Source organism: Neolamprologus brichardi, chromosome 22, assembly GCF_056152115.1.
Source record: "Neolamprologus brichardi isolate AB-2024 chromosome 22, ASM5615211v1, whole genome shotgun sequence".
Taxonomy (NCBI): Eukaryota; Metazoa; Chordata; class Actinopteri; order Cichliformes; family Cichlidae; genus Neolamprologus; species Neolamprologus brichardi.
The window spans coordinates 14,593,751-14,608,088 of record NC_142124.1 but is presented as its reverse complement, the minus strand read 5'-3'; positions in this window follow the sequence as shown (position 1 = coordinate 14,608,088).

The window sequence follows — 14,338 nt, the reverse complement described above, 5'->3', positions numbered from 1 at the left end:
CTTGCACATTTGCAGGGAGGGGAACTGTATCTCAGATTTTTGTACTAGTATTTTTAATTGATGTGCTAAGTGTACTCAGTTTTGTCAATTTCTCTGCAAATCTGTAATTGCATGATTTGTTTTTAAACACACATTATTCACTGGTTACACCACTGGTTTGTGGTGTTGCCATTGTGTTTTTAAAGAACCAGACGTTGTGGTATTTTGACCAGAGGGTGGAGTTGGCGGCATTGGATTCCTGGATTCCTCCCACAGTCCAAAGACATGCACATTAGGTTAACTGCTGATTCTAAATTGGCCGTAGGTCAATGAGAGTGTTGATGATTGTCTATATCCATGTTAGCTCTGCAATAGATGGCAACTTGTCCAGGGTGTACCAACCTTCTCGCGCTGTGACAGCTAGGAAAGGCTTTAAGCCAGCAGCATCCCTGAATTGTATGATTCTTCTCCTTTTTAGGCCTCACTACAGCAGATCATTTCCAATCTTGTTCATCCTGGTCAATGAAAAAGCAGTGAAAACCTTGAATTGGATAAGTGAAATAAATATGTGGGTTGAAGGGTGGAGTGCTAAGATATCAGCTAGTGACAGCAAGCTTAATTTGAAAGCTACATCTATAGCTTGTGTCATTGCAGCACACAAATATACAACCTGCTAATTGCTGGCTAGTAACAGACTAATACTAGAATTTAATTTCCCAAAACTGGAGCAGAGTTTTCACAGCTCACTATACCATATCTCAGATAGGTGCATTAGAAATTCACCATAAGGCACAAACAGCACAAAAATGATACAGATGTCCAGTTCTGTGGCTCAAATTAGTGGAGGTGAGGTCTAGCAGACAGCTCCTGGCTCTCTGCACAGCTGCCTGTGTTGCCACAGCTGTCAGTCAAAGCAGCCAGTTGTATCTGTATTATAATCATAGAAAATATGATGACTGGCTGTATGTTGACAACTGGACATTCCTTGGAGCAAAAATAACTTGTGTTCCCTTGTCACAGCCTGCCAAATGTGATGATTGTGGCTGCTTTTAATCCTGGTTTTCCATGATAGGAAGAATGAAAACAGATTTCAGCCTTAATGCATGGCAATAACTTCTAAGAAATCAGCTGCTTAATTTTCTTGTCTTGCTTTTATTCTGCTTTTCTCTGTTTGCACTGTGCAGCTGTTGTCTGTTCGTTCCAACTGTTAAACTGCCCTCTTTGGAGAAATGAGGTCAGAAATGAGTCTGTGTGTGTAAAAGACAACGCTGTGCATCTGTCTGTCTGACCCCCCTAGGGAAACAGCCAGGGATTAAGAGTGGGGGCCAAAATCAGAAACATGAGGTGAGGCAGAAAGGCGAGGGTTAAAAGGGAGCAAGGGATGAGACGATGGTGGAGAGAGCGCGATTTAAAACTGCAGAAAAAGACATCTGGCGGACGTGTTTGAGGTAACAGAGAGAGGTAGCGGAGGTCCATGTAAATATGTATTTAAAGGGAGTCCCTTGAAGATTTCTAATGAGGTGAAAGGAGGTGAGTGCGGATCTGATTAGTGCTGAGAGCAGATGTGGAGAGGGATGGTTTGAGTTTATTCACGAAGCAATCTGGAGGTGTTACAGCCCTAATTTCAACACTAAATGATGACCAAGACCCCTAAGCCCACACAGACAGAAATTCGTCCATGAAGCGCCGTGTCAGCTGATAGCCAGCCACCCTCAGGACCACTGAAACTTTTCACATCTGATCTTATTGGTAAATAAAGACCAAGCAACAGTATGTGTGCGTGTGTTTTTGTTTGAGAACTGTGAGGTTTGTAAGGACAGCGTCAGTGCAAGCAAAATAAAATGCTAGGTATCTGCGTGTGCATGTGTGCTAAACATTGTGCACATTTGGGACAACAGCTGCTCCAGGGGTTTGTCAGATTTTTTTTTTTCCTTTTTCCTCTCCCTGGTGACACACACACACACACACACACTTGCACTCACATGGCTTTAGCGCCGGCGATAACAGGAGCAGCAGCACCTCCACTTTCACTGAGCCATGACAAAACGAGTTTTATTTTAATTCATTCAGTGGATTTAGTTTTGCAAACAAACAAACATTTAAAAAAAAAAAAGCTGTGTTGCCTGTTTTACCAACACTTTAATCACGTTGCTGTGGTTTGTAACCCTGGAACCGTGCCAAATCTTTAATTGAGTGTCTATTTTTTTTTAAGTTAAAAAAAGGCATAAAAATCAGTGAGCATTATCTTGAGAAAAGTGGCATTTGTGATGATCACAGTATTTAAAGATAAGCCCAGATTAAATGAAATGTATCACAGTAAAGTCTCTTTACCCAGAGGGAACTTGAATAGGGAGGTTAATTTGTGACAGATTGAAGACATTAAATTTTTAGTCAGTCATAATATTCTAATTAGTGGTTTGCAGGTAGCATTGACGCCAAAATTCTGACTTTTTTGAAAGTCAAAAGCTCGATGGGCTCTCACAAAGGGTGACTCTCTCTGCTAAGGCTGGTAGACAGTTGCGGCGAGCAGCTACTACAAAGTCTGATTGCTTGTGGGTAAAAACTTTTGTCATTTTAAAAGTCCTTGCTTTAATGGACCTGAACCTTTTGCCTGATGAAAGTAGTTGGAACAGGTGATGGGCAGGGTGAGAAGAGTCAGCAGAAGGTGAAGATGGTTGTAATGTCTGGCAGCTCTGTCCCAATGGTCTTTCCAGCAGTTTTAATGATCCTCTGGATGGTTTCCTGTTCTGCCTTTGTGCAGCTGGAGGGCCGGGAAGCCACACAGTATGTCAGCACACTCTCCATTGCAGAAATTGACCAACAGTCTTTTCTCTCATTGGTTTCCTGAGGTAAAACAGATATTGTTGGGTTTTTCCAATGTCCAAGGCTATGTTAGAGTTTGAGGACAGCCCGAAGAACTTGAAACAGGTGACATGCTCTACATCCTTGCTGCTAATGTAGGCGACCTGACCTCTGGAAATCTACAATTCTTTCTTTTGTTCTGCTGATGTACAGACAGAGGTTGTGGTCAGAGTGCCAGACTACCAATGTATCCACTTCTTTCCCATAAGCCGACTCATCTCTTGTTGGAGATGAGGTCAAGCACTGTGGTGTCATCCACAAACTTGAAGATGTGGTTTGTCTGGGAAGATGTCTGTGAAGGTTCTCAGTCATCCAGGTCATCGTAGTCAAAGGAGCTTGCAAAGAAAAGTGTCTGGACTTCTTTAAGTTGCTTGAAGACGTTTCACCTCTCATCCGAGAAGCTTCTTCAGTTCTAAGGTCAAATGGTGGGGAGTCCCAGATTTAAACCTAGTGGGAGTATCCCCCCACAGAGGGACATAAGGACCCCCTGATGATCCTCTAATCGCCTGAGCCAAGGTGTGAAACTGGGTGTGGGTCCCAATCAGCCAGGGTTTCAGGTGAGCTCATTGTGAAACCTGGCCCCACCTTATCATGTGAATTCCTGAGGTCAGATGGCCCAGGATGTGAGTGGGCGTTAAGGCGTCTGGGGAGGGAACTCAAAACTGGATTATAGATGGCAGACAGTTGGTGTCGTAAACCACTGCCTCTGTTCAAAGATGGTCGCTCACAGTGGACATAGATGGCTTCTTTCACTCCTGTTCTCTGGGAAGGCAGAGAGCAGTCATGTTTGTAAAGAGTGTAAACTAATGTTATTCCTGTGCATCAACTGCTTGCATCATAATTTAGCTCCCAATTTAGCATAATTTCAGCTGTGATCATTTGAAGTCACCAAATATCACTGAATTTCTATAGTCTCTGGTCACCACATCATTGTGAATCACCCCCTGCGTGGACCCGGTTTAAGAAACTGAAGGCAACTGCATGCCCAAGAGATTCAGGGATTCATATGTATATGATATAAAAAAAAGTCTTTATCCATTTGCCCCTTACTGGCTTAAAAAAAAAAGTTCAGAAACATGGAAGCAAAAAGCACCAGCTGTGAACACTGGACCCAAGAAAGGCCCCATGGTGGATGGTCTGGTGCTGGCTACTATTGCAGATGGATTTGGTGAACTCTTTGTAGACCGTTATTGCCCATTTTACACTAGGCTGTTTACATTTCGACCAATTATTTACAATTTGCATAACATTCTTTGATGACATTAAAGATTAATTTATTTTTCCTTTTTAGGAGACACTGTAAAATCTGTAAAATCACAGAAATAACTCCCTATTTTCTTGAAGCACTTATACTAATTGTGCTAGCAAGTGTTTTTCCACGAATCCAGTGCATATGGAACAACATTAATATTTCATTAAGAGTTGTAGTTTTCTGGCAAATGTTTACTATCCTTTTAGTTATCATTTAGCCTCCACCAGCTTCTAAGAGAAATACCTGTCAGGTTTTCAAGTCTTGTTTTATTAAGCGGACACTTGTTAGCTTTATCTTCCTGCAGCATGATGCTGTCACTAGTGTACAGCAAGTCCTCAAAACAGCTGCCGTGTGTCCGAATATTATTCTGATGAGTTGTGAAAGTGACCAACAGCAATTGTCTCCATGTTTTTGTCTTTTAATGCAAAACATCTTCTACAGTTTGCTTTCAATAGTTAAACTCCTTTTTGACTCATCAAGCAGGGCTTTTACAATATCGATTTACCATTTAGATTCAATGCTAGATTCACAGCTGATGACATCATATTATGTGATGTTGCTGATTTTAAATTGCTGTTTTTTTTATTTAACCGACATGAAAGATCATTGAAATTTGACCTCATTTCCGAAGCACGAGTCCTTGATTGTGATATTTTAATGAAGCAAGTTATCCGCCCCGAGTGGGAACAGTCTTCCGCCTGCAGTAGTTTTTAATTGGCCCGTAATTTTGCATTATGACTGTGGGAATTTGGCACTAGAGTAGCCCTTGGTACCATTATTAATAAGAAAATATTGCTTACCAATTTTTTTTTTTTTTTTTTTTAACAAAGCCTTAATTTTATAACAAACTGATGACCTTATGACAGCTATTGTTTATCTATTATAAAAGCTTCAGTTTTGCAGGTTATTGTGCAGTCATTACTCCAACATAAGTGTGGCACTACACTGACACACTTTGACCAGATCACATACCATTTAGAGCTATTTGAAACCTCCAAAGCATATGAAGTTGTTTTTTTTCCCCCACCACGTAGTGGCTCCGTCTGGCTCACACATACAAAATCTCTTTGTCTGCAGCTGTTTTTCTTGTTCTCTCTCCTCTCTTTTCTCCCTCTCAGCCCTTCACCCTGTCATGGATCAGAGAACATGTCCCAAAGTGCTTTACAGGCAACACACGTGCAGTATGTCCCTGCATGCTGATGTGACTTTACAGCTCCAACCTTGTACAGTAGATATGTGTGTGTCTACACAGATGGTGTGAAGCTCCACTGGTAGTTGATGTGTGGCCCTACAAGCAACAGTGTGTGAATATTTCAAACTGCATTGACCTTGAAGCAAACGTTAGCGACGGTGAGAGAAAGTATATCACATTGTGTAGCCTTTATATATCATATTTTGAAATAAACTTTCTTCTATTGCATCTTGTCTCCACAGCTGTGGCCAGATGCTTTCATGTGTCTGTCCACCTGTTTCTTGTCAACCCAGCATCTCAGGAAGTTTACAGTTTTGACACGCACACTGAGCTGGACTCAGTGTGCGTGCTGGATAAATCAGGAGCCCCTGTAGAAAGAATTCTCACTCACATCTTGATTTGGTACCAATTTTACATCACATATCCCTCCTGACACAACCTTCCCAGGCTTGGGATCGGCACTAAGAATATGCTAGCTTGCAACCTCTAAAGCTAATTCTGTGCTTCCTTCCAGTCTCCATCTGGGGATCTTAGGTAAATCTATTAAGCACTACACCACAGAGCTGCTAATGAACACAAAAATGTGAGATTCTGTGTGACTTTATGATTTTCTGCAAAAACATTTCCAGATCATAATTTAACACTAAGAAGGTACTTTGGTACACCATTGCTAAAAATATTCACTCACCCATACAAATCATTGAATTCAGCTGTTCCAAACACCTTACCAGTGGGACACATCCCGCTGGTAAGGTTTCTGGACAGCCATCCTTCAAGACTTTCTCCATTTGAAGCAATGCATTATCAGGGATTGTAACATCTAGTCTTTTTATTGATTCAAATTGATTGGGCTGGAGGGCGAGACACAAGGAGACACTGATGGTCTCCTTGTCCAACATCAGTGTCTGACCTCATAAATACACATACAAATACCCATAAACACAGTGACGCTAATGTAGCTGCAAAGTGGGGACCAAAAATCCCTATGGATTAAGGATGGCAGTCGAGTTCACATGTGAGAGGGTAGATGAGTGAATGTTTTTGGCAGTATAGTGTATCTGCTAATACCGTGCTAATAAAATACAGGGAGTCGTACTGAGTTTGTTTGTGATTGTTAGACTTGGTGCACATCTATTCTCACAATTTTAGAGCACCATCGTCAAAATAATTAAAAACTTTATTTAATGATTGTTGGTATTAAATTTCATGGCAGTTCAGTCTGTTGTCTTGTTGGTGAGGGTCAGGCACCACAAAGTGATCAGGATCCATCATGCTCTCATTAGGAGCATATGGTACATCTGTTTAATGTGAGTTGGAAAATTTAAGTTAAGCACCAAACATACATACAATTTGACAAAAAAGACGCGAGTTTAAAAGTACTTAAATTTTTTCATAACAAAAAAGCTAAATAAAAATTATATCTAGCCAGTCCAGTAGAACAAAAAATAATAAATAAATAAACTAGATAAGTAAATTCCAGTGTGAAACTTGCTTGTGTTATATTGCTTTCCTCCTAGCACAAAGAGTGATATCACTGTGCATTTATGATAACCCCTGAGCCTCATTAGCCTAAACCAGACCTGGTCCATACAGCTCTGTCCATACATAACACTCATTACTCTGTATGTGCATTTGGTGTGTCTATATCTGCTCATGTGTGGACACTCGGGACTGACCCCTTGCGCCGCTCACACATGACCTCTCATCGTCTTGGTCCCTTCTTCCCATTGGTCCCAACCTCTGCTGACCTCACTTCTGTTACCATGGGCACCAGAGGAATAAGGAAGCATCCCACTGAGTGTTGTGGCTCTCTGAGCAGGCTCAGATAGTTTCTCTCTCTGGGTTTGTTGGCATTTACATGCTCATTAAGCTGGAAAGTTTTGACAGTAATGATGGTAATGGGGTTTTGTTTTGTGCAGTTTTTATAGATTTTGAAAATTTCCAATTTGACGGCTGTACACACCGTTCATAGCAAAGGGTGAAACAGTATAAGTTCTCCAGGGAAAGATTTTATATATATATTATGCCATAATGTTGAAAATTGAAACTTTTGGATAATTCTGCTGACTATTACTTGCAAATTTGTTGCCCTCTACATGCACAGAAATTCTCATTAAATCAAAAATCACATTAAGTACTGTAGAGCTTTATGAACTTGCAACAAAAATTCTAAAAATTCCTTCTCGTGTTAACAGTTCAGTTGAGTCTGGATCATGATTTAACAACAAAATAACACGGGCACTCAGCAACCTTACTTTTATAAATTAATACAATCAGGATATGAGTTGGGAACCTGCTGAGTTGAATACCCTCCTGAAAAACCCAGATGACTTGCAGTCATTGCTGCAGAGTGATCGCAACATGTTAGTAATCTATCTGCATTTATTAGCGGGCAATCTGTCTGAGTGCATGCAGTCACTTTGAATCAGACGACAACTATTTGGAGGCAGACTGGCTCCCAACAGGTGACCTGTGCACTCACCTTGAGATCAAAATTGGTGAAAAAAGGTTAATGTAGTCACCCGGTAACCACCGAATTTTCCAAGTTGTAAGGAGGTTGCTGTCCTATATTTATTAGTGTGACTGAGCCTTTAAGTTGTGTTTTACAATTACACTGCTTTGAAAATAAAAGTATATCCTCAGTACTTTACCTAACCAACAAATATTTGTATTATTGGAAGAAACTGGAGTGAAACCATTTGGCATTTTGGAAAAGAAATAGCTGTCACAATACGGTAGCTGTATCTTTGCTGTACTGAGAAAGTATATTATCAGTTTCAGACTCATTTTAGTTCATCTGAGGACACGCAGAAGTATATTTCCAACAGTCTAATTGGATAAAATCACCTGGACAGACTCTGGATTTGGGATAAAGACTTAATAATTTCCCCAAAATTGGGAAATGTAGCGTTTAAGCCAAAATCACACAAACAGAAATACATTTACATTAGAAAATATGACCCACTATTTATAAAAATAGCAAATAATGTATTGACTGCATAAACTATAGTGTGTTCCTAGTAATGAAAAAACGGGTCTGCCAGTAGAACAGTGTGGCTCACTTTTGTTTTTGGCCAATCGTGGCCCTTGGGTGGATTATGGAATTTTTTTTTTATATGCATATGTGCTGCTAATAATTTTCAGCACAAGCAATTTAGCAATTGTTTTTATTTTTCATCTTATTTGCTGACAACTACAGAAACGATCAAATATTTCCAGCCTTATCTTCTAACAGCAAGTCTGGTTGTAGTCCATATCTGTGCTGCTTTCCCAATAGTGTGAAAAATACAAGGTTCTTGTCAGTGCCCATCCCGAGGGTTCAAAATAATTAGTGTGTAAAAGTTGTTTTCCAGCTGGTTTGATGGGGTTTCACAGCAGCTGCTCTTTGATAACTGATTTCACAGTTTGGCATTTGGTTAAAAGTTTCTTCCCTTTTCTCCGCTGACTAATTTAAGATGTGTCATAACTAAGTCGTGATGTCTTGTTAATCTTTCAAACTAGCTCTCAGTGGCCTGAGTGTGCTCGGTCCCCATCCATTATATCAACCACACATAATCTAATTTACACACACTCACACAGTGCAGAGAAGGGGCTAACAACAGACAGCAAGTAAATTTTACGCTCGAATTGGATCTGTCTGTGTCAAGAGTGTGCCTGCCGCAGAGAAGCGCATCTTCAGAGGCAGTGAAACAAGTTTTATGGTGGGAACGGATCAATCTGTCTTAAGTTACAGGGATCTATCTCATGTCCTTCATTTAAAAATGCCTGGCAGAAAAAAAAATGTGTAGAGCTGGCAAATGTCAACAAGCGTTCAGTGTGTGCTGGTGCGGGTGTTAGTGGGTGTACTTCTACTGTAGTGAGGACCGACTGTGTGACTGAGTGTGCGTCTTTTCCTGTGTGTATGTGCATGCAAGTGTGGGTGTGTGTGAGAAATATGAATTTGTTGGTAAATGTCAAGAAGTTGGCAGTCTAATGGCTTGGCTGACAGATGATCCATAAAGCTACAAAGTGATTGGTTTGGAGATTCTCATTCATTCTAATGCAACTGCCATAGTGTGTGTTTGTGGGTGTGTGTGACATCGAGTGTAAAGTGAAGCACTACAGAAGTTTTAGTTGCGGTTTAATTACATCCATCCTGTTGCATTCACCTTGTTTTTCCAGCTCTTCGCAGTAGTTTCTATTCAGGTGCCTCAAGAAAATAATGCTACTGTATGTACCTCCAAATCAACCCTTTCAAACTTCCCTACAGCACAGCCTTGTTTCAGAAAGAATGAATTGATTTCTACAGTACACATGGATATGTGTAATGTCAAACCACATGGGGTATACTGAGCCCTTTATCAGATTCATGCCAGTGTTAAGATGACATAGTGTTGTGAACGAACATCTGATTTTCCACTGTTATTTTTTGAAAGTACTGCCTACTGCAATGTACCTCCTAAGGCACAAACACTGCATCCCAATCATTATGTTAGTTTCTACCTCTCAGCTGTAAAAGGCTGATGAGATATTGTTGTCACCCCGCCAGGTAGGCGGGCAGGTGGGTGGCCACTCAGGCGGCACGGAAACCCAAGTCTGCGAATGAGATAATTCAAGAACAAGGTGACGTAGGATTTTTAAATTTATAACATGGGTGCATCTCTAAAAATCTTGGGCGAATATGAATCCTCAACCTCAAGGTCAGAGGTCAAGTGTTTTGAAGATCTTGTGAAGACTATAATTCATGAGCGAGGCAACACAGGATTTTCAAATGCATCCCATAAATGCAGCGAGTAAAATTCTCAGACAAGTTTGAATCTCAGTGATCTTGACCACAAGGTGAAGGTCAGAGGCCATAATTATTATAGCTGTGAATAAACCAATGTGAAGTTTTTAAAGACCAAGCGCTCACTGGGCATTTTATTAGATATATCTCTTTCAAATGCAATTATCCATTCTGACAGTCACATGTAAAATCTGTGCATTTTGGTATGTTGCTGTGGACAAGATGCCGTGATGAATGGTCCAAAACAGGGAAAATATCCAGTGACTTGCAGTTTTCTTGGTGGAAAGACCTTGTTGATGCCAGATGTCAGAGCAGAATGGCCAGACTGCTTTGAGCTGATAGGAAAGTAGCAGTAACTCTAATAACCACTTGTTCCAACAAGGTATATAGAAAAGTATCTCTGAATCCACATCAGGTTGAATCGTTAGACAGATGTCCTACAGCAGCAGAAAACACCAGGTGCCACTCTAATTTGTTAAGAATTTCACCAACAATTGTACAACAGAAGACTGGAAAGACATCGCCTGGTCTTAAGAGCCTCGATTTCTGCTGCCACGTTTGAAATGTCGAGTTGGAATTTGGCACGGACAATATGAAAGCACGACTCCATTCCATCTGGTATCAATAATTCAAGGCCTCTGATGTATATTTTTATTGGACCTGACTTTTAACTAATTTAAACTCCGCAGCCTATATGAGTATTGTTGTTGACCATCCCCATCCCTTTATAACCACAGTGTACCCATCTTCTGCTGGCTGCTTCATGCAGAAAAATGTATCATATCGCAAGGCTAAATCTTCTCAAACTTGTTTGTTGAACATTACAGTAAGTTCACTCTATTCAAATGGCCTCCACAGTCACCAGATCTCAATCCAATAGAGCACCTCTGGGATGTGGAGGAATGGAAAATTTCCATCCTGGATGTGGAGCTGACAAATCTACTACAACTGTGTGATGCTATCACGTTATGGTAATATGGACAATAATGTTTCAGCATGTTGCTGAAGCCATTCATTCGATCTCTTCTCTTCCACTTATCCTTCTTAGGGTCACGGGGGGCTGGCGCCTATCCCAGCTGTCGTAGGGCGAGAGGCACGGTACACCCTGGACAGGTCAGATGTCTGTCGCAGGGCTAACACACAGGGACAGACAACCAGTCAAACAGTCACTCACACCTATAGGCAATTTAGAGTTACCAATTAACCTAACCCCACTAACTGTTGTTGAATCTATGTCATGAATAATTAAGACAGTTCCACTGGCAAAAAGTGGGGCCACCTTGTACTAGCAAGATGTATCTAATAAAGTGGCTGGTGAAAAGACAAATCAACAGGAAGCAAGATTATTCACTGCATGGTCACCAAGCAGAAGGTTGTAGTCTGTTACAGGTGGCCCAGAAAAGCCTTTGGATGCTTCAGTGCTTCCAGTTTCACCACTTTACTCGAAGCAGTACTTTATAAACTACATTCAGCTCGACCAGGAGTAAATAATGTGTTTTCCGAGACAGCAGCGATGCCTGGTCCTAAATCTAATCTCTTGGTTCAGTAACTGTCCTACACTAGCCATGTAGCTGCATGACACCAGGGTTCTTTGAACCTCGTCCTCTCTTCTTAACTACAACAGGGCAAGCCAAATAAACACTGCTGCAAGGGCAGATGAGAAGCTCCAGTTTTTGGTGTCAGTTGTGTCAACAAAACAGACAGAAGATGGCGGATTATAAAAGGACATTACACCACCTCGAGACAGGAAGGGGCTGAGATAAGATCTATCAAAGACTGGTGTTTTTACAAGCAGATATTTAGTATCTTTCCTCTCGGCTGGTCACCGAGAGGAAAGATACTAAATATTTCTCCTGTGAAAAAAAAAAGATGCTGTTGTAGGGTTATGTGTGTATATGTGTGAGTGAGAGCGAATGATCCAAAGCCTTAAGCTCATATCCATGACCACAGATTATGTTATAAATAAGTGTCCGAGCATGTGCATATCTATGTTTGATTGCGCTGTCACAACTTTGGACGTGACGTTACTTAAAATCCCGTTTTAGTCTCATCCCACTGCAGATCCTCTCAGAGTTGGAATTGACTATCAGCTTAAGTTTTCTCCATATGCTTCTGTTTAACAGCCACTTCAGAATCAAAATGTCCTTGTGTTACACACACAGACAGTTAATTCCCCATTGCATTCCTCCCACTACAGAGGGGGTTGGATATACAGTATAAGACCATTTATAAACATATCTCCTCCTACAGGGCTTCTATATGTCTTATATTTACTGTCAAAATAAACACAAACATATTTAAATAATAGTTGTGTAATATGTAAGTGTTTTGTGATGAGACACTCAAACTTTGCATATATTATATAAAAACCTTATGATGAAAATAGTTTTATAATAATGGAATTTTTAAAAATCTTTTGTCGATGTGATAACAAAATTAAAATCCAACAAAAAACACTGCTGCTGCAGCCAATCTGCTTCGAGATGGTGTGTGTTCAGAGATGCTCTTCTGGATACTTGGTTTGTAAGAAGTGAGTTCCTGTTGCCTTTCAAACAGCTCAAAGCAGCCTGGCCATACTTCTCTGACCTCTGACATCAGCAAGGCATTTCCACCCAGAGAACTGCTGATCACTTGATATTTTCTTTTTTTCAGACCATTCTCTGTAAGCCCCAGAGATGGTTGTTTAGGAAAATTCTCGTAGATCAGCAATTTTTGAAATAATCAGTCAAGCACATCTGGCACCAAAAACCATGCCATGTTCAAAGTCACTTAAATCGCCTTTCTTTCCCATTCTGACGCACAGTCTGAAATTCAACAGGTTCGAGCCCGGCTTGGACAGTCTCGGTCGTTGTGTCATTGGTGGTGGTCAGAGGGCCCGGTGGCGCCAGTGTCCGGCAGCCTTGCCTCTGTCAGTGCGCCCCAGGGTGGCTGTGGCTACAATGTAGCTTGCCATCACCAGTGTGTGAATGTGTGTGTGAATGGGTGGATGACTGGATGTGTAAAGCGCTTTGGGGTCCTTAGGGACTAGTAAAGCGCTATACAAATACAGCCATTTACCTTTTTTTTTTTTACCATGTCTTCACACTCAAATGTATTGGATTGCTGCCATGTGATTGGCTGATTAGACATTTGGATCAATGAGCTGACCAGGTGTACCCAACAAAGTGGTCAATGAGTGTATTCTAAAGACAAGTGCAAAATGAACAGATATTCACTCTAAAAGTTAATTTTTTGCATAGTGAACTTTGGGTTTGTTGAATTGGAATAAACAATGGAAACACAAATTGAGGGACCCAGATAAATAGAACATTAAAGGCAATATTTGTGTGCACAAGCTACAATCTGTACTTATAAAAGGATTTGTATTATTTCAAATGCCATGGTAGGATTTCCTGTGATATCATTTTTATTCACTCATGTTCCCACATCCTCACCTGCTCTGCATCATTCCTTTTCACCTCTATGTCAGCTTGTCCCCTCTGACCCATTTTCATCCATGCATTACTAAATTATAACATGAAATAAGCCAGCATTCATTTAGCATTGTCTGTTATTTGATTCCAACATGCTTGTTTACTAGGAAAACAAGAAAGATATCAGTAAGCTGACGTGGACTCCTGAAAGGAAGCAGGTCCGATTACATGTGACCTCCAGTCCGCTCAGGCTTCCCCTGCCGGCTGCCTCTCATTTGACATTCATTCACCTGATACAGAGGGCCCGGGATTCATTTGGTTTTAGTTTAGTCTGAGGAATCAGCAAACAGCGCGGAGAGATCAATTCACTCTGAGTGTAATGACTATTGATTCTGTAGGAGCAGAGAGACAGAGAGGGCGCTGAATGTATTTAGATAAAATAATGCTTTGCTCTCTGATGCTACAATGTTTGGTGAACTGGCAGAGGGCTGGATGTGCATCTCAAGTACAGACACACAGCCACAGCTGCTTCTGAGTAAAACCTGCAGGTGTGCAAGCATTAGAGCACAAGGACATACATCACTACATTACAATATGCAACTGGTGTCGGCTGTACAGGTAGATGCCCACAAAGGTTGTCACACTGAGGTAAATGTATGTGTTTTATGCACATTTATAATGTGTTCATAAAGCTAAAAGAAGAAACACTATAAACTAACTTGCATACTTGCATGAATTTGCATGAATTTGCAGGACGATCAGGTCAACTGGCAAAAGGCCTCAGATGGAGATTCCTAGTTCAACGAGCTGTGGTGCCAGGTTGCAATTTCTCTTCCTGTAAAAATCATCATCATTTTTTTAAAGCAGCAAGACCT